The 27178-nt window shown below is 43.3% G+C and overlaps 1 protein-coding gene across 3 annotated transcripts in view; it reads right to left on the bottom strand.

Moving 5' to 3' along the window:
• LOC109900394 (kelch-like protein 29) overlaps positions 1 to 27178 on the bottom strand; it is a 289438-nt gene that overhangs the window by 227134 nt on the left and 35126 nt on the right. The gene's annotated exons all lie outside the window — the stretch shown is intronic.

Genomic DNA, 27178 nt, shown 5'->3' with positions numbered 1-27178 from the left:
AAACAAACTGATGCTTAATTTTTTTCTAAGTGTCAAATTTGTTTAACAGTTATGCATTAGGGGGCGCTATTAAAATTTTGTGATGAAAAACATTCCCATTTTAAACAAGATATTTTGTCTCGAAAAGTTGCTTGACTATACATATAATTGACAGCTTTGGAAAGAAAACACTGACGTTTCCAAAACTGCAAAGATATTGTCTGTGAGTGACACAGAACTTATGTTACAGGCGAAACCCAGATATAAATCCAACCAGGAAGTGCCGCATTTTTTAAAACCGCCTCATGCCAATGACTCCTTATATGGCTGTGAATAAGCTACGAATGACGTCGTTTTACGCATTTCCATTGAAGAATAGCCGTAAGGAACCATATATAGCAAGTGGTCACATGGTGTCTCCCGCAGAAAATCTTGCGTAAAATACTGAGGTAGCCATTTTTCCAACCGCTTCTTATAAGAAACCAATTGCCTCGACGGATATATTATCGAATATATATGTTAAAAACACCTTGAGGATGGATCCTAAACAACGTTTGCCATGTTTCTGTCGATATTATGGAGCAATTTTTTTTTTTTTAAGTTGTGTTGGAGTGGTAGCATTTTCCAGTCGATTTCTCAGCCAAGCATGATGAACAAACGGGAGCTATTTCACCTACAAAAATAATATTTTGGGAAAAAAGGAACATTTGCTATCCAACTGAGAGTCTCCTGAGTGAAAGCATCCAAAGTTCTTCAAAGGTAAATGATTTAATTTGGTTGCTTTTCTTATTTTCGTGAAAATGTTGTCTGCTGCCAGCAGAGCCTAGCATAGCATTATGCCATGATAAACTTACACAAATGCTTGTCTAGCGTTGGCTGTAACACATATTTTGAAAAACTGAGATGACAGTGTTGTTAACAAAAGGCTAAGCTTGTGTTTGAATATATTTAATTCATTTGATTTGCGATTTTCATATTATAAAAAAAAAAGTTAATTCCAGCTCTGTCAAGTTGGTGGTTGAACATTGCTAGACAGCTATATTCAAGTCGCTGGCTTAGATATCCAAGCCGATTCCTGTCAAAACTGGAGCTAGGCCACTCGAACAATCAATGTTATCGTCTTGGTCTTGGCCCGTTTTTTTTAAGGTAATTTTCCTGAAAGGAACATTTGTCTCCCAGTGTCTGTTAGAAGGCAGACTGAACCAGGTTCTCCAAGACATTCCTAGTCGATCGCCAAACAATTTTATTTAAAAAAAATAAAAAAATGTATTAGTCTTGCGCTGTTGCCAGTTCAGCTGCCCTGTTCCCATTTTGAACCAGGTACAAACTATGCCTTCCCGGTGGGCCCGGCAGAACAAATCAAGTGCACTATAGGCTTACCACTGGCGTAAAAGAAGGCTACAGCAAAGTTGATACTGTGAGACTTTAAAACCATAACTAGAGAGAAACTGTCAACGAATAAAGCAAAGAGCAGCTGTGTTTATGAGTGAGTTCATGTTTAAGATTTTACTCAGCACTATCAACATTTTCTATTCAACAATTTTATAAAAGGCACATTCTCCCTACTTCCACTCGCGCTACAGCCAGCACTGCAGCTGCAACGAATGAGTAGGAAAGTGTATTGATAGGCTTGCATTATTATTAGCGGCTTGGGTCTATTTTAATAGAAGAATATTTCACTTTCTCTGGTCATAGGAGTAACAACATTAGTTTGTGCATGAGGCAGAAATAATGCGGTGCGACTCGAGTTTCGCCATTAGCTGGAAGACTGTGTCCCTTTTTGGTCAGTGTTAGTGGAGGAAAGGGAGAGTGGAGGGACGTTGAGAGGTGGACCCTTTGTCTGTTGCCCTCTCCCTCCGCTGAGACTAACAATAAGATGCAGGCTTCATCAGCACAATAAAACTTCAAAAAAGGAAATGTACATTTATGCTCACTCAGCTGCGCCTCACAAGTAATTCAACTGAACTATTACCGGTGTGATCATATATAATTATAAAAAATGGTCAGAGAAAAACAACGCATTGGTAGGGAAATTCAAGCAAAGCAAATATAAGGTGATAATGTTTTGGGCCTATAGCCAACTGCACAAAACTCATTACAGTACAATTTTTTTTAAATTAGCAAAAAAAAGAAACCAGGACCCTGTCTTTCAGAGATAATTCGTAAAAATCCAAATAACTTCACAGATCTTCATTGTAAATCTTCATTGTAAAGGGTTTAAACATTGTTTCCCATGCACCTGTCGAACGGTCGTTAAGAGACTAACAGCTTACAGACGGTAGGCAATTAAAGTCAGTTATGAAAACATAGGACAGTGAAGGGGCCTTTCTATTGACTAAAACACAAAAAGAAAGATGCAGATGAGCAGGGACGCTGGGCGTGAACGTGCCTTAGGCATGCTGCAAGGAGGCATGAGGACTGCAGATGTGGCCAGGGCAATAAATTGCAATGTCCGTACTGTGAGACACCTAAGACGGTGCTACAGGGAGACAGGACGGACAGCTGATCATCCTCACAGTGGCAGGCCACGTGTAATAACACCTGCACAGGATCGTTACATCAGAACATCACACCTGCGGGACAGGTACAGGATGGCAACAACTGCCCGAGTTACACCAAGAACGCACAATCCCTCCATCAGTGCTCAGACTGTCCGCAATAGGCTGAGAGAGGCTGGACTAAGGGCTTGTAGGCCTGTTGTAAGGCAGGTCCTCACCAGACATCACCGGAAACATCGTCGCCTATGGGCACAGAACCACCGTCACCTGGATCAGACAGGACTGGCAAAAAAGTGCTCTTCACTGACAAGTCACGGTTTTGTCTCACCAGGGGTGATTGTCGGATTCGTGTTCATCGTCGAAGGGATGAGCGTTACACCGAGACCTATACTCTGGAGCGGGATCGATTTGGAGGTGGAGGGTCCGTCGTGGTCTGGGGCGGTGTGTCACAGCATCATCAGACTGAGCTTGGTGTCATTGCAGGCAATCTCAACACTGTGCGTTACAGGGAAGACATCCTCCTCCCTCATGTGGTACCCTATCTGCATGCTCATCCTGACATGACCCTCCAGCATGACAATGCCACCAGCCATACATTCTGTGCATGATCTCCTGCTAGACAGGAATGTCAGTGTTCTGCCATGGCCAGCAAAGAGCCCGGATCTCAATCCCATTGACCACGTCTGGGACCTGTTGGATCGGAGGGTGAGGGCTAGGGCCATTCCCCCCAGAAATGTCCGGGAACTTGCAGGTGCCTTGGTGAAGGAGTGAGGTAACATCTCACAGCAAGAACTGGCAAATCTGGTGCAGTCCATGAGGAGATGCACTGCAGTACTTAATGCAGCTGGTGGCCACACCAGACACTGACTGTTACTTTTGATTTTGATCCCCCCCCTCCTTTGTTTAGGGACACATTAATCAATTTCTGTTAGTCACATGTCTGTGGAACTTGTTCAGTTTATGTCTCAGTTGTTGAATCTTATGTTCATACAAATATTTACACAGTTTGCTGAAAATAGCAGTAGACAGTGAGAGGGCGATTATTCTTTTGCTGAGTTTAGATTAATGTTGCATAGGCTTACGTTTTTTAATCTCTACATGACTGGTGTCCCTCCACCGGGACTGTTGAGTTAACATGCGCAAATGGGATTAGCATGACGTTGTCAGTAACAAGAACATTTCCCAGGACATAGACATGTCTTTCATAAACAGAAAGCGTAAACTCTTGTTAATCTAACTGCACCGTCCAATTTACAGTAGCTATTAGTGAAAAACGACCATGCTATTGTTTGAGGAGAGTGCACAACAACAAAACACTTATCAGGACAACTGGTTTGATACATTCACCTCTGAAGGTAAGTAATGTACTTACATTCAGTAATCTGGCTCTGATATGTCATGCTGAGGATCCCAGAGATAAAATGTAGCATATTTTTGTTTGATCAAATAAATTGTTAAATTGAAATGTAGGCATTGGGGTCTAAAGTTTGAACCCCTGCTGTTTCTGTTTCATTTTAGGTTAAAACTGAAAAAAAGTGTCAGATCCTTATGAGGTTAAGTTATGTAGATCTCTGCATTTTGACTCAGAAAGTGATCGACTCAAAAAAGGTTGGAAACCACTGCTCTAGGATTTTGCCTGTGCTTAGCTCTATTCCGTTTGTTTCATCCTAAAAAATTCCCTAGTCCTTGCCAATGACAAGCATACCCATAACATCATGCTGCCACTGCGATGCTTGAAAATATGAAGAGTGGTACTCAGTGATGTGTTGGATTTGCTCCAAATGTAACGCTTTGTATTCAGGATATAAAAAGTTTCATATTCCCAGGTGGTCTCCCATCCAGGCACTAACCAGGCCTGACCCTGCTTAGCCACTGGGATCAGGCATGTTCATGGTGGTATGGCCACAAGCGTATTTTCTCCCCGAATTACGTCCTCGACTCACCAATGGGCTTGGGAGAGGCAAAGCTCGAGTCATGCATCCTCCGAAAACATGATCCATCTGGCCGTGATACTTCTTTCAACACTGCTCTCTTAACCCAGAAGTCAGCTGCATCAATGTGTTGGAGGAAACACTGTTCGACAGATGACGGAAGTCAGCTTGCAGGCTCTAGAGCGTAGCCACAAGGAGTCGCTAGAGCGCGATGAGCCAAGGAAAGTCCCTCGGCAAAACCCTCCCCTACCCCAGACGGCACTGGGCCAATTGTGTGCTGTCCCATGGGGCTCCCGATCAAACCTCAGGATGTAGTGTCGCCTCATCACTGCAATACAGTGCTGTTGACCGCTACGCCACTCAGGACACCTTCAAGTTAATTTCTTTGCCACATTTTTGGCAGTTTTACTTTGGTGCCTTATTGGAAACAGGATGCATGTTTGGAATATTTTTTTATTCTGTACAGGCTTCCTTCTATTCATTCTGTAATGTAGGTTAGTATTGTGGAGTAACTACAATGTTGTTGATCCACCCTCAAAGCCATTAAACTCTGTTTTAAAGTCACGATTGGCCTCATGGTGAAATCCTTGAGCGGTTTCCTTTCTCTCCGGCAACTCAGATAGGAAGGACGCCTGTATCTTTGCAGTGACTGGGTGTATTGATACACCTTCCAAAGTGTATAAAAACTTCCCCATGCTCTAAGGGATATTCCATTTTTTACCCATCTACCAATTGGTGCCCTTCTTTGCAATGCATTGGAAAACCTCCTTGGTCTGTGGTTGAATCTGTGTTAGAAATTCACTGCTCGACTGGGAGACTTTACAGATAATTGTATGTATGGGGTACAGAGATTAGGTCATTCAAAAATGTTGAACACTATTAATGCACACAGAGTGGGTCCATGCAACTTGTGACTTGCAAATTCTTACTCCTGAATTTATTTAGGCTTGCCATAAAAGGGGTATAATAGTTATTGATGCAAGACATTTCAGCTTTCCATTTGTGTCCAATTTGTAAAAAATTTAATTAAAATAAAGATAATTCCACTTTGACATTACGGGGTATTGTGTGTAGGCCAGTGACACAAAGTCTCAATTCAATCCATTTTAAATTCAGGCTGTAACACAACGAAATATGGGAAAGGGGTGTGAATACTTTCTGAAGGCACTGGTTCCCCTCAGTGCAGTGTGTGTGTGTGTGTCTGAAGGCCATTGGTTAGAAACACATTATATGTAGATAAATGATTCCAAGGCTCTGGAGTTTGATCCAAATTAAGCAATGATGTGGCTCACTGGCCCGCACCCCTATTGAAGTCAAGTGTGTGTGTGTGTGCATCCCTGTGTGCGTGTAAGAGAGTGCTATGTCTGTGTGTACACATTTGTGTGTGTGTGTATGTGTGTGTGTACTTCTCTGTAGCCATGGTAGCAAACCTCCCTGATATTGGTAAGTTCAGCTCTATTGCACAGCGGTAGCCAGACCGCAATTACAGAAGAAAATACTCCTAATGAACTTCGATCGGCAGAGGAAATATGAAGCGTGACATGAACAGCGACTTTTAATTGAGTCATTTTTCCTGGAAATTCTCAAATGATGTCTCTTGAGACACTGAACTGCTGCTTGCAGGGCTTGTAGTCTTGTATTTTCAGACACTAGTGAACAAAGAGGATGTTACTCTAATAGAGTAGATGGCGCTGGATGCATTTATAGGTAGGGTGCACGCACGCACACACATACAGCTGTTCTACTTTTATCAAACTGTTCGTTAATATTGAAACCACATTGTCTGCATTTTTTCTAGGGTTATTTTTACCCATTTGTCTCCCCAACTTCGTGCTATCTAATTGGTAGTTACAGTCTTGTCCCATCGCTGCAACTTCCGTGCGGACTCGGGAGAGGCGAACGTCGCGAGCCTTGCGTCCTCCGAAACACAACCCAGCCAAGCCGCACTGCTTCCTGACACAATGCCTGCTTAACCCGGAAGCCAGCCGCACCAATGTGTTGGAGGAAACACCGTACACCTGCCGACCGTGTCAGCGTGCACTGCGCCCTGGCCCGCCACAGGAGTCGCTAGTGCGCGATGGGACAGCTAGCATTGCGATGCAGTGCCTTAGACCACTATGCCACTCGGGAGGCCCTGTCCAAATGTATACCATGACAGGTGTAGGGTTGAGCTAGATGCACAATTGGCATGTGTGTGTAGGCCTAGATTTTCAGTTTATTCCATTTCAATCAAATCTGGGCTGCGCAGTGCCTGGCTGTGTTAGAACGTGCCAAAGAGGTTTGGAAACATTTCCCTGTTACAAACGGAGCAAATCAATAAGGTCTCGCTTGAGGGAGTCACTCTCCATACACAGAGCTGACTCTGCTGTCCTGGTAGCCAGGGGGGGAGGGGGAGGGGAGAGAGGGGAAATGGGAAGAAGTAGGGGGAAAGGAGGAGATGATTGCATTTAGAGATGCAAACTGCATGGCTGTGTAGATAACCCTTTGTAGACTCCCAGCTCATATGGAAGGTAGCACGCACTTGTAAATAAGGTATCCCCCATGTGGCCAGAACGTATTGGAGCACATGTGCACACCTCTAACACCTTCTACAACCACCCCCCATTACCCACACACACAATGGCGACGTTCTCATTTAGCGCTAACTAAGTTAGTCTGGTTCTCTACAGAGCAGAGCGCTACAACAGGACCAGTGCTCTTCTCCATGGTCACAGAAGCCTTCTATCTATCTAGCCCATCCACTGTTGGTCAGTTGATTTCTGTATGTATGATTCTCAAGACATAATCGTTGCGATAAGGGAGACCATGGGCTAATTAGAGATGATAAGGAAAGCACGGATGTGTGTGTGTAGTATATCTATGTTCTTAACCAACCATGTATATGTGTAGTATAATAAAACAATGCATTTTCGTGCAGGTGTAGTCGACTGCCACCACATTATGCTACCTCTTATAAGTGGCTACCATTTCAACATATAACCCAGACATGGACCTTAATGAAAATCCTCATTAGACTTTGCCACCCCAAAGTGGACAAATATGTGACATTTAGACACAAAGTACAGCAGAAAACAGTAGATTTAACAGAAGTGCCTATTATACAAAGCGACTTACAGGCGCAAAAAGGGTAAAGGACAGCAGATTTTTCACAGTCAGCTCGGGGATTCAAACCAGCGACCATTCGGTTACTGGCGCAACGCTCTTAACGGCCTGGCTACCTGCCCTCCAGTACAGTACACTAATGTTCAGTACAATACATTAGTCTACGCAACTCTAGTGCACTGTACTGAACTCTACTTTACTGTCCAAACTTGAGCTAAACTGTGATTTGTGGCTGATTTCCCCATTGTAGCCAATTCAATTGCAGAAATTCCCTTACCAATGTTGAGCTTTAAATCACTAATTCAGAAACAACATTTATCAGTAAAAACAATCAAACTAATGGACTAAGTAACTAATGAATGACCTTTACTTCTGTGAGTTTTCATTATCCTCCCCCCTCATGAGGGAGAGAATGCAGTTTTTTTATTTTTATTCAACTAGGCAAGTCAGTTATGAACATATTATTATTTACAATGACAGTCTACCCCGGCCAAACCCGGACGATGCTGGACCAATTGCTAGTCACCCTATGGGACTCCCAATCACGGCCGGATGTGATGAAGCCTGAATATTTTAAAGATATGTGTTTTTGGTTTCTTAAACATAAAGTCAGAAACATTTCTACAAAACTAAATATAAATAGTTGGCAGGGATCTTTAGTTCAAAACTGTGTTTTGATGTATTTCCAATACGATTTAAGACTTTTTCTAAGAACCCTTTTTCATCTTGGACAATCAAAGTCTTTGCATATTCCTAATTAAGGCATATAAACTCAGCAAAAAAAAGAAAAACGTCCTCTCACTGTCAGCTGCGTTTATTTTCAGCAAACTGTGTAAATATTTGATTGAACATAAAAAGATTCAACACCTGAGACAAACTGAATAGGTTCCACAGACATGTGACTAACATAAATGGAATAATGTCCCTGAACAAAGGGGGGGGGGGGTTAAAATCAAAAAGTAACAGTCAGTATCTGGTGTGGTCACCAGCTGAATTAAGTACTGCAGTGCATCTCCTCCTCAAGGACTGCTCCAGATTTGCCAGTTCTTGCTGTGAGATGTTACCCCACTCCTCCACCAAGACACCTGCAAGTTCCCAGACATTTCTGGGAGGAATGACCCTAGCCCTCACCCTCCGATCCAACAGGTCCCAGACGTGGTCAATGGGATTGAGATCCGGGCTCTTTGCTGGCCAAGGCAGAACGCTGACATTCCTGTCTTGCAGGAGATCATGCACAGAACGTATGGCTGGTGGCATTGTCATGCTGGAGGGTCATGTCAGGATGAGCCTGCAGGAAGGGTACCACACGAGGGAGGAGGATGTCTTCCCTGTAACGCACAGTGTTGAGATTGCCTGCAATGACAACAAGCTCAGTCTGATGATGCTGTGACACACCGCCCCAGACTATGACGGACCCTCCACCTCCAAATCTCGGTGTAACGCTCATCCCTTCGACCATGAACACAAATCCGACAATCACCCCTGGTGAGACAAAACCGTGACTCGTCAGTGAAGAGCACTTTTTGCCAGCCCTGTTTTGTGCCCATAGGCGACGATGTTGCCGGTGATGTAAAGGCAGGTCCTCACCAGACAACAGGCCTACAAGCCCTCAGTTCAGACTCTCTCAGCCTATTGCGGACAGTCTGAGCACTGATTGTGTGTTCCTGGTGTAACTTGGGCAGTTGTTGATGCCATCCTGTACCTGTCCCGCAGGTGTGATGTTCTGATGTAACGATCCTGTGCAGGTGTTATTACACGTGGCCTGCCACTGCGAGGACGATCAGCTGTCCGTCCTGTCTCCCTGTAGCGCTGTCTTAGGTGTCTCACAGTACGGACATTGCAATTTATTGCCCTGGCCACATCTGCAGTCCTCATGCCTCCTTGCAGCATGCCTAAGGCACGTTCACACAGATGAGCAGGGACCCTGGGCATCTTTCTTTTGATGTTTTTCAGAGTCAGTAGAAAGGCCTCTTTAGTGTCCTAAGTTTTCATAGCTGTGATCTTAATTGCCTACCGACTGTAAGCTGTTTGTGTCTTAACGACCGTTCCACAGGTGCATGTTCATTAATTGTTTATGGTTCATTGAACAAGCATGGGAAACCGTGTTTAAACCCTTTACAATGAAGATCTGTGAAGTTATTTGGATTTTTACAAATTATCTTTGAAAGACAGTGTCCTGAATTTTTATATATATATATATATATATATATATGCCTTAATTTCTAAAAAATACAGACTGCTAACTCCTATGAACTTCATGGGTCGCTTTACAGGGAAATTACCCCCTCAGGCCCATGGACTACATGACTGTCTTCTTCCACAAGGCTCAAAGACATCATCTACATTTCCAATCATACAGCCCCCAATCCTAGGCCAGTTATGAGCATTAGATTAAATTGCAGACGGGTATGACTGAGCGAAATAAACATCAATGAGCTTCACTAACAAAGAATGTGATCGTATCTGAGGACTGTTGACTATCTGCTGATGCGTGGTTCTATTCCGGGCGTGTGTTGAGACTGCGTTCACCATGGCATTAAAAGGGAGTGCTTAATAGGCAGCCGAGTGGCGAGACACACTTTTTCAACCAACGAGAGGCTTTGCTTTAGAATTGCTGTCATTCATATTCATTTTCTCCCTCAGAACCAATCACAGATCACATTAGTGTGTGTGTGTGTGTGTGTGTGTGTGTGTGTGTGTGTGTGTGTGTGTGTGTGTGTGTGTGTGTGTGTGAGGGGGGGGGGGGGGCAGCTTGTTACAATAAACGAACACGTTAAGAACCATTAGAGTGGGAGCTGTCTGGTGACTGAGATTATTGAACCATCAGATGGCGGCCATTTTGATGTGTGAACCTCTCAGGCTGCTGGTGAACTCTCTCGGGCTCTACGATGTGTTCAGACAACGCAACAACGGAAAAAAAAGACCTCTCTCTGTGTGTGTTCAGAGAAAGAAAGTGATTGACAGCCACAACATCTCTCTCTCTATTCCCGCTGTTTCTCTCTTTCACGGTCTCTCTCTATATTCCCTTCACAGTTTCTCTCAGTCGCTCTCCTTCAATCTCTCTTAGTCCCGGTCTTTCTCCATCTCTCACTATCTATCTATCTTACTGGACTTGTTCAGAGAACGAAAGAACAAAGCAAATTAAATGTGGCTCTAGCACATCTCTAGTCTATCTCTCTCTATCCTAGCTTCTGCAGTGCAGTCATTAGTGCTATGTATGTGTCAAATGACAGCAGAGAGAGGATCCTGATTGTTTTCTATGCTATGCTCTTTAGATGGTAGAAATATGGATCTCACAGCGCCAAGGTCAATCTCCTTGGGATATCTATTCTTCCTTATCATCATCATCCCATCCTTTCGCTCAATAACCATAGAACTGCCATCACATCTGAGTGGCTGCCACTTCATTTATTCTGAGAGTCAAGTGCTCGGAGGTGGTGTACGTGTCTTGGAGATGGTGTACGTCAGGAGTGTCAGTTGGCTATACACTAGCTCAAGACTAAACATTTTAAGTAGGCTAAACAAATTACCGCAAAACTATAATTAATGGCCCGGGCGTTTATTTGCGTCAATCACTGAACACAGCCAGCACTTAGAAACAGGCTTCTATTTCCTATATTTGATGTAGGACACCAGCTTTTCAGTGAAGTCCCTGGCATCTTTTTGGGCAACAGTAGTGCGCCATCTGAAAGAAAACCGATTGCATGACAGGAATTTGTTAAGCCAGCCTGCACTAGCAGCGAAGTCAGAGGCCCCACTGTCACTCACATTGGCGTAGATCTCCTTTGCTTTCACGCTGGTCATCTTCCGGGACACCCAGAGATGCCTGGCCTGCATGCAGTGGATCCATTCACACATATTCAACTCCAGCTCCTCGCTAACATTTTTGTGCCGATGCCTGGCTATTAAAATGACTAAAATTCTTCCAATCCTAATTCAAATGCAATGGCTGTTTAGCATATTGGGTGGCTGGATTTAGGACCATGCGGAGCGTCGCTCGGAGAGCAGCTGCCAGCCTGCCACCTTTTCTCCCACGTTTAGAAAGCAGAACGCAGGTTTGCCAGTTAGCTTTGCCGGTCAGCCGTCAGGCAAAGCGCTGATTGCTTTGAATCTGATTCTCTGCCTTGTAAACCTTTTTTGTAATCTCATAGCCTCCTTTGGGTGACCATTCGAAACCAAAAGCTATTTTATTGCTATTAAAATATAGGTTGTGATAGCTGTTGGCCTAATTTATATTTTTTTATTAATTCCTTCAGTAGGCTAGTGCACCTTTGGTTTCATGTATTGGTATGAAAATAAACAACAACTGGACAACTTGCTACCCTACATCACCAAAAGCATGGGCATTATATGGAGTTGGTCCACCTTTGCTGCCAATAACAGCCTTCACTCTTCTGGGAAGGCTTTCCACTAGATGTTGGAACATTGCTGCGGGGACTTAGTGAGCATTAGTGATGTCGGACACCGATGTTGGGCGATTAAGGATGGCTTGTTGTCAGCGTTCCAATTCATCCCAAGGTTGTACAATGGGGTTGGAGGTCAGGGCTCTGTGCAGGCCAGTCAAGTTATTTCAAATCGATCTCAACCATTTCTGTACGGACCTCGCTTTGTGCACAGGGGAATTGTCATGCTGAAACAGAAAAAGGGCCTTCCCCAAACTGTTGCGACAAAGTTGTAAGCACAAAATGTCTAGAATGTCATTGTATGCTTTAGCGGTAAGATCTCCCTTATTCCATTATTGCCCTTAGATCATTATTCCTCCTCCACCAGACTTTACAGTTGGCACTATGCATTCGAGCAGGTAGCATTCTCCCGGCATCCGCCAAACCAGATTTGTCCATCGAACAGCCAGATAGTGAAACATGATTCATCACTCCAGAGAATGCGTTTCCACTGCTCCAGAGTCCAATGGCGGCAAGCTTTACATCACCCCAGCTGATGCTTGGCATTGCACATGGTGATCTTAGGCTTGTGTGCGGCTGCTCGGCCATGAAAACCCATTTCATGAAGCGCACAACAAACAGTTATTGTGCTGACGTTGCTTCCAGAGGCAGTTTGGAACTCTGTAATGAGTGTTGCAATCGAGGACAGATTATTTTTACGCGCTATGCGCTTCAGCACTCTGCAGTTCCGTTCTGTGAGCTTGTGTGGCCTACCACTTCGCGGCTAAGCCGTTGTTGCGCCTAGATGTTTCCACTCCACAAAAACAGCACTTAAAGTTGACCGGGGTAGTTCTAGCAGGGCAGAAATGTGATGAACTGACTTGTTGGAAAGGTGGCATCCTATGATGGCCACGTTAAAAAGTCATTGAGCTCTTCAGTAAGGCGGTTCTACTTCCAATGTTTGTCTATGGAGATTGCATGGCTGCGTGATCGATTTGATACACCTGTCAGCAATGGGTATGGTCGAAAAAGCCAAATCCACTAATTTGAAGTGGTGTCCACATACTTTTGTAAATATAGTGTATGAGCAATTCCTCAAAATACATGTCTTGTTTTTGGCTTTAAGACGATACCAATTGTAGGCTATAACAAATGTTAATTTTCATGCAGTGACAATGTTAATTGAGAAAATGCAAATAACTTAATCATCATCCCATGACTGCATTCCTAATCCCTACCTATAGCCTTCCTGCCTCATATTGGATAGAAAACAAAAACTGTTTGAATGATGTCTGTGAGTATAACAGAACTCATATGGCAGGCGAAAACCTGCGAAAACCTGAGAAACATCCAACCAGGAAGTGGGAAATCTGAGGTTTGTAGTTTTTCAAAGCTTGGCCGACCGAATAGTGTCTATGGAGTCAAGTTGCACTTCCTACGGCTTCCACTAGATGTCAACCGTCTTTAGAAACTTGAATGAGGATTCTACTATAAAGGAGGGGCTCATGAGACCTGTTTGAGTCCGTGGTCTGGCAGAGAGTTTCAGGCTCGTGACGCGCGCTGCCGACAGAGTTGGAACATTATTGATGTTTTATGTTAAAAACATCCTAAAGATTGGTTCCATACATCATTTGACTTGTTTCTACCACCTGTAACGGGACTTTTTGAGTTTGTCTGGACGAAGTACTCGCGCCTCATGAAGATGGATTACTGGGCTGAACACGGTAACAAGTGGCTATTTGTACATAAATGATGGACTTTATGAAACAAATCAGTAATTTATTGCCGAACTACTGGGATTCCTGGGAGTGCCTTCTGATGAAGATCAAAGGTAAGTGAATATTTATAGTGTTATTTCTAACTTCTGTTAACTCCAAAATGGCGGATATTTCTCTGGCTGAATTGGGCTCTGAGCGCCATTCTCAGATTATGCTTTTTCCGTAAAGTTTTGAAATCTGACACAGCGGTTGCATTAGGGAGAAGTCCGTCTTTTATTCTGTGAATAACAGTTGTATCATTTAGCAATGTTTATTATGAGTATTTCTGCAAAATCAAAGGATGTTTTGGAATCAAAACATTACCGCATGTAACGGGCCAATGTAAACTGAGATTATTATCGAACAAAACATACATGTATTGTGTAACATGGATGTCCTATGAGTGTCATTTGATGAAGATCAAAGGTTAGTGATTCATTTCATCTATATTTCTTGACTCTTTATCTTTGGCTGGAAAAATGGCTGTGTGTTTTTTTTTGACTTGGCGGTGATCTAACATAATCATATGTTGTGCTTTTGCTGTAAAGAATTTAAATTGGACACGATGGGTAGATTAACAAGAAGTTTCTCTTTCATTTGCAGTATTGGACTTGTAAATGTGTGAAAGTTACATATTTCTAAAACATATTTTTGAATTTCGTGCGCTGCCTTTTCAGCGGAATGTTGTCGAGGGGTTCCGCTAGCAGAATGCCTGCGCTAGAAAGGTTTAAACAGATGAATTTTGTTAAGTTATTTAGCTATAGTGTGGCTGTCGGGCTTTTAAAAAAAGTAATAATATATACACACCGCCTTCGGAAAGTATTCAGACCCCTTGACTTTTTCCACATTGTTACGTTAAAGCCTTATTCCAAAAATAGAAATCCTCAGCAATCTACACACAATACCATATAATGACACAGCGAAAACAGGTTTTTAAATTAATAACATAAATAACTTATTTACATAAGTATTTAGACCCTTTGCTATGAGACTCGAAATTGAGGTCAGGTACATCCCGTTTCCATTGATCATCCTTTAGATGTTTCTACAACTTCATTGGAGTCCACCTGTGGTAAATTCAATTGATTGGACATGATTTGGAAAGGCACACACATGCCTATATAAGGTCCCACAATTGACAATGCATGTCAGAGCAAAAACCAAGCCATGAGGTTGAAGGAATTGTCTGTAGAGCTCTGAGACAGCATTGTGTCGAGGCACAGATTTGGGGAAGGGTACCATAAAATTTCTGTAGCAAACATAATTTGACAATTCGACAAACATAATTTGCAAATAAAATAATTAAAAATCCTACAATGTGATTTTCTGGATTTTTTTTCTCATTTTGTCTGTCATAGTTGAAGTGTACCTATGATGAAAATTACAGGCCTCATCTTTTTAAGTGGGAGAACTTGCACAATTGGTGGCTGACTAAATACTTTTTTGCCCCACTGTACGTACGTGTGTGTGTATATATGAGCATGTGTATGTACTGTATGTACGCGTGTGGACCAGGCATGGTCTGAGAATCTGGGGCTTTATTCATCTCAGGCAATTTATCTGAATCACAGACAGTAGACCAGTACTGCTTCAACACTCAACCCACACACACAGGTTGTATACACACTGATCATAAACATTCATCATCTACGGTCATGTTGCTATGAATCATCTAAATAAGCTGTATTTGATTCATCTATGTATATCATTGAGAATTAGTCATTTTCTTTTATAATAATTACCTGATTGGTCAAGAGGTCAACAGCTGAAAATGAGAACTGACATTGATCAATTGACATTGATCAGTTTGTGATTACTGGCAGTGAATAAATTGATTATATATACACACTGTATATATTAGGTATATCGCTCCCAGTAAAATTAGGTGCTGTGTAAGAACGTGTGGGTCATCATAGCGCCATCCATCAAAGTCCCCCCTCCCCAAACATGGAATACCCTCTAGCAGCGTGGAGCCCATGTACCAGAGAACAAGGAAAGATTTTCTTCTGTTGAAATCTCAACCTCTTTGTTCCTTCATTAAAAGTTTGGTTCATTAAATAATGAAAAGACTGATGCAATTCTAAAAAAGGCAGAGAACAGAGAAGAGTTGAACTCGTTGCCCAGAGCAAGTTAGTCCCGAAGACCTACATCAGACAGCCTCAATCTTTCAGGGGAAATTGGGTTTGGCCCTCATAGGCTGACCCTTAGCTTTCCTCTCGCACACACATTCGCACATACACACGCTCGAGGTACAAGTTGCCCTTTACCACAGATCTAGAATCAGATTATCCAACCCCAATCTCTTGATCTGTTTGACTCGGTCATGGAATTTGGCACACTTGCTCAACGATGTGTCTAGTTAATCTGTAGGAGTATGGTTCTGCTTGGTCTATAGTGGCGCTGCAAGCTCATTGGCTTATAACGGCCATGTTGTCATGGAAAATATTGAGTTTAAAGACGGTGGTAGATGCTGGTGCAGATCGGCCAAGCTGTTCTGGAGGAGAGGACATTTAAAGTAGTCAACATCATAAGAAATTGTCCAAAATCCATCAAAAGCATATGGCATGATCCGTTTGATTTTGAATTCTGATATTTGGCAAACGTGGTAAGAAGTTGGGCTGTTATGGTGACCGTGTTACTGCCACACCGGCAGTCACAAGACACTACCTCAGTCAAATTCCACATGACCGTTTAGTCACCAGACTTCTCCAAATCTGCTGATGGTCATTAGTAGCCTAACAAACTTGCTAGCGGCCAGGCGCTAATGTCCTGGCCATTAATGTACTCAGCGCTCCATTGTCCCTCTAATTACTCTGATATCAATGCAAATGCAATCGAAAATCAACAAACACTTCATGAGAGCCCTGGCATTCAGAGTTTGAGTGGAATGGGATCATCTGTTGCGCAGCGAGAGCCAGCTTCTCATAGCTGCCTGATGCATGGAATGAAATAAGTGTTCCTGTTGCACAACATTTCTATACGCTATGCATGTGCGAGAGAAAAGTTGATGGCCTCTATTAAAAAAAAGGATGATCCATCAGCTTTCTATAGGCTAGGCCTACTATATTTATTTATCAACACTCCTAATAAGCACATTGCTTCACTTTACAACCGGAGTAGCCTACCTGGCTGGCATGGAAATGAACCGTGGGAAAAGCGTCCTCCATTCGCTATTCAAGTGCATACGGATGCTCTTGATCGGACAGGTGCATTATGGCCCATTCTAAATCAAAACTAATACCGCACATATATTCTTAGGCTATATGTAAAGACCAGATACAATTGAGAATAGTCTGATGGGTGAGAATAATATCAAGTGCTTGTCAAATTGTGAATGAGAAACTGATGAAGTGTGTGCAGCTTGCTTTAAAAAAAAAAAATTTAATCAATTGCATCATGCAGCCTTAGAATGTATTCGAAATCAATTCATGTTGCCTAAGGTTTGTATCTCAACTAAAGTTGCATAAATAACAATAAATTAAGCATATAGGAGGACCGGTTTAAAATTATCACTTTGTTAACCACTCAACACAGAACAGCCGCATGTGAGCACACCCTCGTTTTGGAAAAATATCCTTCCTATTTCATTCCGCCATGTCAATCGTATTCTTCTTACTATAAAATAATACCACGGGAATTATAAGCAAATCTTGTCTGCTAAATGAACTAGTGTAGCCCATAGCCATATGGCAATAGCCAGATCAGGGCCTTTCATAATGATGACTCCAAATATGCTATTCTGTTCTTCGGAGGCAACATTTCCTCCATATCATTATGTTTCTTTCGACCGGTCTAAAATAAATAAATGTATGTATTATGATTGTGTAGGATAAATTACATGGATTTATTCAACTTTTTAAAATGTAGATGTTCCAAAGGTCCGCACGAGCGGCTTGTAGGCTGTGTGGAAGCCAGAGATGCTAAACATGTTAATGTTAATTAAAAAAAGGTAAATTACCGTGAGACCGGCAGTTACTGGCTGACAAAATGTCATGACCGCCACGGCCCTAGTAACAGAAGTACAGCAGTAGCTCATCCAAGGGCAATGTGTTCAATTTGTCCTGATGGTGGCGCTGTGGGGCCACCGCTTGAACCCTGGCATGGCTGCTCGCAGCTATATATATATATAATTTTTTTTTTTTTTTTTTTTTTTTTTATCGGCATAGAATAGCTGCCCTCGGCCTCCTTGACTCCTACACGTCGGTATCGGCCCTTAAAAAAAACGATCGCTCGTTCTCTAGGCAGTACTTGAATGTCCTCCCCTTCCTCCTCCCCATATTATTTATTTTAATTGTTTTATTTACCTTCATTTAACTTGGCAAGTCAGTTAAGAACAAATTCTTATTTTTAATGACGGCCTAGGAACAGTCATGTAGCAAGCCCTATATCAAACCATTGGCTTATCACTACAACAGCACACAAGATGCGTACACACATACACAAGGCAGAGAGACACACACACGAGAGACATTTGATACATTGCCATACAGGATATACACCAGTGTTTTACCCAATAGGCTCAGAGTTTTCTGTTTCCATCTACACTGGCCGGCACCTGTGTCTCACTGGGCCATGGTGCCGTCAGACCTGCTCTCATTTGGGGCCAAAGCCAACCTGCTGGTACTTTTCAACCAACATTAACATAACAATTGCTAACTGAACTTTAACCTTCCCACAAAACAACTGTTTTGATAGTGAAGAAGTTGTTGATTCTGCTCTTCACAAATCCTCACTGTCAGCCCTAGATATGGAAACACAATTTCCCTAGTATTACATAATACACTAGCGTAACATTGGCGGTACAGTCGAAAAGCAGCTATGGAGTACTACATTAAAACTGACCATCGCCTCCGTCCTTCTCTGATTCAAACACCCGTCTCGACTTAATCATATCAGGGACTGACTGGACACAGCAGTAATAAATACTACATTGCTTAGTGACTCATATCTTCACAAAGAGACGATAATTGATGTCTAATAACAAATAAAGCTGATATACTTGAAGTATTGCATTTGGGTATACTACTACACATACTACTTCCAAATTGTATTTCACAGCTTACAAAAGCCTTTACAAACCACAAAGTAAGTCGATTAGGTCCTTGCGTGCTGACTTATGACTAAAATGTGAAGCTACAGACCTCCTTGTCCAAAGGCAGAAATGTAATCCTCCTAATAGTCTGGCCATCTTTATAAAGCATGCCACAGAGACTCTGAAAACTAACTTAATATGGAGCTTGTTTTGTCTGCAGATGAGAGGGGGAATTAGGTTATGGGGAGGACTTATGTAATGAAGGATGTGGATGGAGCTGAAGCCTCTCGCCATGTCCTTACAATGGTGTTTCATGTCTTGTCCTTATACACAATGTGACTCATCGTGATGACTCATCAGATGGAACCATAAAATGGAATACTGAGTGACTGCCAGAGTCATAAAACAAAGCTAATCACTGGTCACTCCAATTAGACCAAATCATAAAACAGTTTAAAGACCGGCTATGAAACTTGACCTCAATGTTGAGTGCTACTACTTTAGGTTGAACTAAATTAACTCTGAGGGTATTCATTTAAAAAAGGCCCAAATGCAGCTGTTGTTGTCTCAATATCAAAATCATGTCTGGCAATTTAGTACAATACAGTAATCATTTTACGTTAAAAAATTGTCAAAAAGAAACAAAAATTGCTTTTTACAACAACAAAAAATACACAAAAAAACATTCTCATGCTAAATGTAGCTAGGACTCTCTGGGAGTGGTCTGAGTGGGGAGGGAAAAACGGAAACCTATTTGTTATTGGCAGAGAGGTTTGGAACTCTGTTATTGGTCTATTAAAACCTATACCGCCTGGTGATGTCACCAGGTAAGCAACAACTTCACCCATGCAAAATCTGCTGATTAGAAGGTCCTGTGTATATAGTTGCTGGTTGAAAACACTAATCAGGAAATAATATGAAATACAGAATTTTTTTTGACTTGCACTGGTCTTTTAACCGTTTTAGAATACTTATATGGACTGGTAGCTACAGATCCCTACATGCCCCATATTCTAGTCCATAAGGTGGATCGACTGGATTCATGCGATCAAACAATTTGTTGATCCAAATGGGAGTTGCTCCACAACAGTAGGGGTTTCAGGGAGTCAACCTGTCTACATTCATAGCTAAAAAGGCACTAAAGCTAAAAAAAAAGAAAAGGGCGAGGATTGTGTATGGATAGAATGGGAAATCCTACTATTCTGTCAGTAATTCCAATAGAGCCACCTCAAATCTTTTCAAATGGTCTTTATAATCGATGAGCGATAATAAAATATCACTTTCAAGTTGTTAAATTCCTCAACATTAATCCAGCTGAAATGTTATAACAGTTCAATAGTCCAAGGAAAGACATGTCATCAGTGTAATTAATGTGATCAGTGCAGGGGACGTTCTGTAGAATCCATTTGCCCCCGACTCTGATCCAGACCACAGTGAACAGCCGTTAAACGCTCAGCTAGTTTTGATCTCAATGAAATCTCCCCAAAGTGTCCATAATCATCTGGTAAAATAACATCTCACCTCAGCTAGGTTTCATATTGGCTGAATCTGTAATGGCACCATACAACATATAGGCCTATAGTGCACGACTGTGGCCCAAAGTAGTGCACTACACTATACCGGGAATAGGGTGCCATTTAGGACTCATACACAACTCCGTGAATATTATCATAATTCTAGGAGGATTACACCTCACAACACTTTGCCCGGCTGCTTAACAACCTCTGAACTTATTATTTCATAACAATAAAGAGCTGAGACAGAAAATTAAAGTGCTGATGTTTTTATACCGTTGTGTATTTTGGACTGCTTTGTTTGGCCTGTTCTGTTCCTCCCCGCAGGCCAACTTCACAGAATGATTAAAGATTCATTCAAACAATTTCCTTGCGCCCTCACATCAAGGATTTGCATGGCTAACACAGTGGGAAATGCTAGTTTGATCAAATCCGGGGGAATGTTCAAAAAGTCCCTCAAAGGAGGTACAAATCTCAGATGCCGCGCCTCGTTGCCTTTTCTCGGGAATGCTGTGCCTCTCGTTTTTTTTCCCCCCTTCCAGTTTCTAAGTAGAACCAACCACCACTGTCCAGCCCACTGTCTAAAATGATTGACTCAATATGGCCATTGTCAGAAAAGGCATACAACAACGACATACAGCTGTACACACCTGAATATAAAATACCAACAGGCCAAATGCACACATGAATATAAATGAAGCCCTTCCAGAAGGCTGTGAAAAGATCATCCTAATTGAAGACGTGTCATCATCATCATCATCATCTCAGTCGCCGTCCAACACATCTTCTCTCTCCCTCCCTCCCCAAACAGGAGCGAGACCATGGCCCTTGTCGCAAGGTGAAAAAGAACCACTCGACCAAAATTCATCTTCAAAATCGGTTTACCAGCAAGCCAGAATAGCAGAGGGGGGAATTTGACTCGCAAATGCGACCTCCGGGTGTACATGTCAATGCCTCCCCATCTGATTGCTTTGGCATTCACGTCTGAATAGAATCTGGAGAGCAAGGCAAAACAGTGTGAGAGAGCAGCGCAGATGGTGCTCTGACCGACGTTGAAGTGACTGGAGAGAATTCAGTCACCAGACATGCCGTGGCTAATCAGAATGCGAGAAGACGTCGTTGTCGGTGTGTGTGTGTGTGTGTGTGTGTGTGTGTGTGTGGAGGGAGACAGGGACACAATTTTTTTCTTTTCTTGAATTAGACTCTTGGTTTCATTTGGATGTAATCAGTAATTCAGCAAATCAATGAAAAATCATTTGAGGATAGGCTAAGTTTCTTGGGAACTGCGAATTACAAAACAGAACAGTTAGAGAACCAAATTTTGTTTTTTTTCACCAAGATGTACAGTAAAAGTCTGGTCCGAGTTCCCATGACAAAGAGATCAAAAACAACCCAGCCCGGCGGCTATGCTACCCACAACACTTTGCTTCTGTTCAGCCACCAGAATCCTCCAAAACAAACACGCGCTACAGCTGGGCATTCACTTTCCACAATCAAAAGGAGCTTTGCTCAGATTGTCTTTGGAATCTGTGACATACACCAAAAGACACAAGACTGGGGTTCACCAGAGAGATGGTGGGGGAAAATGGGTGAAATCCTCTACCCTGGTCTCTTAGGCAAGGCTCGGCTGAAGCTAAACGGGATGAGGGCCAAACCAAGCAGAGCTGTACTGGGCTTGCAAAGAAAATATCAGAACCAGCACAGTACGGTGTGAGTCAAGCATGAGGTTGCTAACTTTCCTACAGGCAACACGCCTGGGAGGTGTGAAAGATAATATTAGGCCTACAGTACATGTGGGCATTAGGGCTGTATGAGGGCTGTATGATGAGAGCTTTTACATCTGAATACGATACTCCATCATAACACATCTTGGGGGGGGGGGCGAACTGTGATGTGGGTGAGGTGGGGCTTGTCATTTTTTGGCCATGAAAGGAAAGCCTTTCTTTTGTGGGTAGGGAGAGGAAGTGCATGTGGAGGGCAGCAAGGCAGAGAGTCTGAAACAGCAGTGACCTGCAGAAAGCATCTTTACTTTAATGGCTTGTCCAGCTGCTCCACCTTGGCCTCATTATTCCTCTATGCCTATTGCGGGAAGGAAGGACAGAGGCCATTTTGACTCTACAACCAGAGCCAGGGCAGAAGCAGCAGCAAGTACACCTTGTCCCTCTGCACGGTTCATTAAACAAGGAGCAGGGGGAAGAACGAAGCCCTGACAGTTCCCCTGCCACCGCTGCATTCGACAGGACAACAAGCCTCTTGTCCCTCGTCTATGCTTAGGCTAGGTTGTTTCAAGTGTCTGCCTGTGGCTATTAAAAGGTATGTTCCTTCAGAACAAAGACAGTGTACACACACATCCGACAAACGTCCACAGGTTCGAGGTATACCATGGTAGAACAGGATAAATACCTGCACATTGTTAAGGCGCTCTAGTAGTTTGTTAGCAACATTTTTTGATTAGATTTTTTTTAAAGTCTGCACGGGTATTTTCTTACTCTTCCAGAAAGTGAAGTTTTGACAGTTCCTTGCCATTGGGTCTAAGACCCACAGCACTACTAACCCCTTGTCTACACTGAGACTAGGTTGTTGAAAATGGCCACCTGTAGCCAACGCTGAGAACAAAAACAACAGGGAAAACTGCAGACATACTGTATTGACAGTTAAGGGGGAGCTCTCATTGCTTGGCAACTCTTAAAATCTAAGATGTAAAATGTTGCCAACAACCTGCCAACATGACTTTCTTGCAAATCAAATGCATTTGGATGGGAAAAGTTAAGGTTACATTTTTTGACAACATCGCTGAACAGGACTTTCCAAGCAACCATTTAAATGGCACATAGGGGGACAGAAACAACAGGCTGAAACTGCACCCTTCCCTTTGTTCCCACAAAAACAACCTTAGGTTCCGTCTTAGGCTCAGTATTTGTCCAATTACAGCCTAAGGCTTAGAGACGCACCTGAGCTTTGTTTGACCACTTTAAAAGTACACACCAGGACATTCTGATTCACACAGCAAGTCTCTCCAAACACTTATGTGCTCTATTGAATCAAAACCAGTTCTGACGTAAGAGCATTGTAATATATATTTTTTTAAATGATTCTTTCTCATCGAAAACCTTGTTTTACTGATTCAAAGCCATGTGTCGCCCCATCACAAGAAAAACATTGTTTTTTTATGTTTCCATTTTAATTTAGCAAAGCCAAGCATACCGAGTAGGCTTATGGCCCAAAGTAACAAATAGGGGCCAATAGTAGATAGAGAGTAGAGGGACAGCATTATATCCAGGCCTGCTCCAACAACTCGTTGCTGACCCAGTTCCAGTCAGTCAGAGTAGTGGATGAGATTAGCAAAGCAATTTAGTGAGATGACAGCCGTCAGGCAGGGCAGGCCGTTAGGCGCAGTGCCAGACCTGAGAGGGATAGCACAGTCTCTCTATCCTGTAATGGTTATTGATTTCTACTGCCAAAACAAGAGCCAGAAGTGGCTGCCACCGAATTGGTATAAGGAGAAAAAGTTTTGAAATGCAAGAAGGAAAGAGATGTGAAGCAGGAGACAGACGTGGTGTGGATGAGATCTGGGGGTTTGGCCGGAACTGCGGGGTAGAAGGGTATTCATTTGATTTTTGTTGACATCCCTGTTGTGAGAATTTCTCCTTTGCCAAGATAATCCAGCCATTTCACAGGTGTGGCATATCAAGAAGTTGATTAAACAGCATGCGCATTACCCAGGTGCACCTTGTACTGGGGAGAATAAAAGGCCACTCTAAAATGTGAAGTTTTAGGCCTCCCGTGTGGCGAAGTGGTCTAAGGAACTGCATGGCAGTGCTAGCTGTGCCACCAGAGACTCTGTGTTCGAGCACAGGCTCTTGCACAGCCGGCCGCGACCGGGAGGCCCACGGGGCACAATTGGCCTAGCGTCGCCCGGGTTAGGGAGGGTTTGGCTGGCAGGGATATCCATGTCTCATCGCGCACTAGCGACTCCTGTGGCGGGCCGGGCACAGTGCACGCTGACCAGGTCGCTAGGTGTACAGTGTTTCCTCCGACACATTGGTGCAGCTGGCTTCCGGGATGGATGCGCGCTGTGTTAAGAAGCAGTGCGGCTTGGTTGGGTTGTGTTTCAGAGGACACATGGCTCTCGACCTTCGCCTCTCCCGAGTCCGTGCGGGAATTATAGCGATGAGTAACTACCAGCAATTGGATACCACGAAATGGGGGATAAAAAGGGGGTTACATTCTTTATTTTTTATTGTGTAGTTGTCGTCACAGATGTCTCAAGTTTTGAGGGAGCGTGCAATTGATATGCTGACAGGAGACCTGTTGCCAGACACCAGACCTGTTGCCAGAGAATGTACCGTTAATTTCTTTACCCTACGCCTCCAACTGAATTTTAAAGAATTTTTAAGAATTTGGCAGTACATCCAACCAGTGTCAACCACAGACCACGTGTATGGCATCGTGTGGAAGAGCAGTTTTCTGATGTCAACGTTGTGAACAGAGTGCGTCATGGTGGCGGTGGGTATAAGCTATGGACAACGAACACAATTGCATTTTATCGATGGCTGTTTGAATGCACAGAAATACCGTGACGAGATCCTGAGGCCCATTGCGAGGCAATTTTAAAAGGTATCTGAGACCAACAGACTAATTTCCTCAAATGAACTGAAAATTGTTGCATGTTGCGTTTATATACACTGCTCTAAAAAAATAAAGGGAACACTTAAACAACACAATGTAACTCCAAGTCAATCACACTTCTGTGAAATCAAACTGTTCACTTAGGAAGCAACACTGATTGACAATCAATTTCACATGCTGTTGTGCAAATGGAATAGACAACAGGTGGAAATTATAGGCAATTAGCAAGACACCCCCAATAAAGTGGTTCTGCAGGTGGTTACTAAAGACCACTTCTCAGTTCCTATGCTTCCTGGCTGATGTTTTGGTCACTTTTGAATGCTGGCGGTGCTTTCACTCTAGTGGTAGCATGAGACGGAGTCTACAACCCACACAAGTGGCTCAGGTAGTGCAGCTCATCCAGGATGGCACATCAATGCGAGCTGTGGCAAGAAGGTTTGCTGTGTCTGTCAGCGTAGTGTCCAGAGCATGGAGGCGCTACCAGAAGACAGGCCAGTACATCAGGAGACGTGGAGGAGGCCTTAGGAGGGCAACAACCCAGCAGCAGAACCGCTACCCCCGCCTTTGTGCAAGGAGGAGCAGGAGGAGCACTGCCAGAGCCCTGCCAAATGACCTCCAGCAGGCCACAAATGTGCATTACGTTTGGCATTTGCCAGAGAACACCAAGATTGGCAAATTCGCCACTGGCGCCCTGTGCTCTTCACAGATGAAAGCAGGTTCACACTGAGCACGTGACAGAGTCTGGAGACGCTGTGGAGAACGTTCTGCTGCCTGCAACATCCTCCAGCATGACCGGTTTGGCGGTGGGTCAGTCATGGTGTAGGGTGGCATTTGTTTGGGGGCCCGCACAGCCCTCCATGTGCTCGCCAGAGGTAGCCTGACTGCCATTAGGTACCGAGATGAGATCCTCAGACCCCTTGTGAGACCATATGCTGGTGCGGTTGGCCCTGGGTTCCTCCTAATGCAAGACAATGCTAGACCTCATGTGGCTGGAGTGTGTCAGCAGTTCCTGCAAGAGGAAGGCATTGATGCTATGGACTGGCCCGCCCGTTCCCCAGACCTGAATCCAATTGAACATATCTGGGACATCATGTCTCGCTCCATCCACCAACGCCACGTTGCACCACAGACTGTCCAGGAGTTGGCGGATGCTTTAGTCCAGGTCTGGGAGGAGATCCCTCAGGAGACCATCCGCCACCTCATCAGGAGCATGCCCAGGCGTTGTAGGGTGGTCATACAGGCACGTGGAGGCCACACACACACTACTGAGCCCCATTTTTACTTGTTTTAAAGGACATTATATCAAAGTTGGATCAGCCTGTAGTGTGGTTTTCTACTTTAATTTTGAGTGTGACTCCAAATCCAGACCTCCATGGGTTGATAAATTTGATTTCCATTGATAATTTGATGTGTGATTTTGTTGTCAGCACATTCAACTATGTAAAGAAAAATGTAATAAGAATATTTCATTCATTCAGATCTAGGAAGTGTTATTTCAGTGTTCCCTTTATTTTTTTGAGCAGTGTATTTGTACAGTATATATTGACACGTTTTACAAATTACAGGCCTAAACTAGATGAGCTTGTTATTAGATTGAAAAATCTAAGTTGGCGCCAATGGTGTTCTGGTGAACACACTCATCGGACTGTTGCCTGGCCCACATGCAACAACGTCAGTACACAGTAAATAATACATTACGTGCTTAAAAACAACGAAGTAACCAGGGGGTTACACATACAAACGGCTCATACATGAATTCAGTAATTCATTCATTTATTGATCAAGTCTAATACCATCCCACATACACTCATGTTTTGCAAATAAACGAGGACCATATTCTAAGCCTTTTTTTTGTTAGTTAGTTAACTTGCTTTGTTTGTTTTTATTTTCTTGAACGTCTCGTTTTCCTCGTGGCATTGGGAGTGTGTGTGTGCACGCAAGTGACAGGGTGGGATAGTGCAGGACTGCGGCGTGCCATCTGGATATAATCCTCTCCTTAAAAACATGACAACCACCTTCAGTCTCAAATGAAATGGAACGGACCAGGGGATGCAATGACAGATGTGCCGCAGCAATCAGAAAGCAAACAAGATTACGGGAAAAAAATCTCTTAAAAACATATTACAGTATGTCTGAGTTATAATAGGCCATGAATCGTAGGGCCAAATCTGATTTAAAGTGATTATAAGAGACCGCTTCGCTTCAATCATCATACCAGCCACACTGCACAGACAGGGCATGTATCACCCTGTTCAATCCCAGGATGCATTGCTCCAGAGGGTTAGGTCCTGATGGATCACCGCAGTCCAGCTGATTGCTGGTGTTCTGTTTGACCTGTCTGATGCCTTCTAACT

Source organism: Oncorhynchus kisutch, linkage group LG12 (genome assembly GCF_002021735.2).
Source record: "Oncorhynchus kisutch isolate 150728-3 linkage group LG12, Okis_V2, whole genome shotgun sequence".
In the NCBI taxonomy this organism is placed as follows: domain Eukaryota; kingdom Metazoa; phylum Chordata; class Actinopteri; order Salmoniformes; family Salmonidae; genus Oncorhynchus; species Oncorhynchus kisutch.
This window is presented reverse-complemented; position numbering and strand designations above follow the sequence as displayed.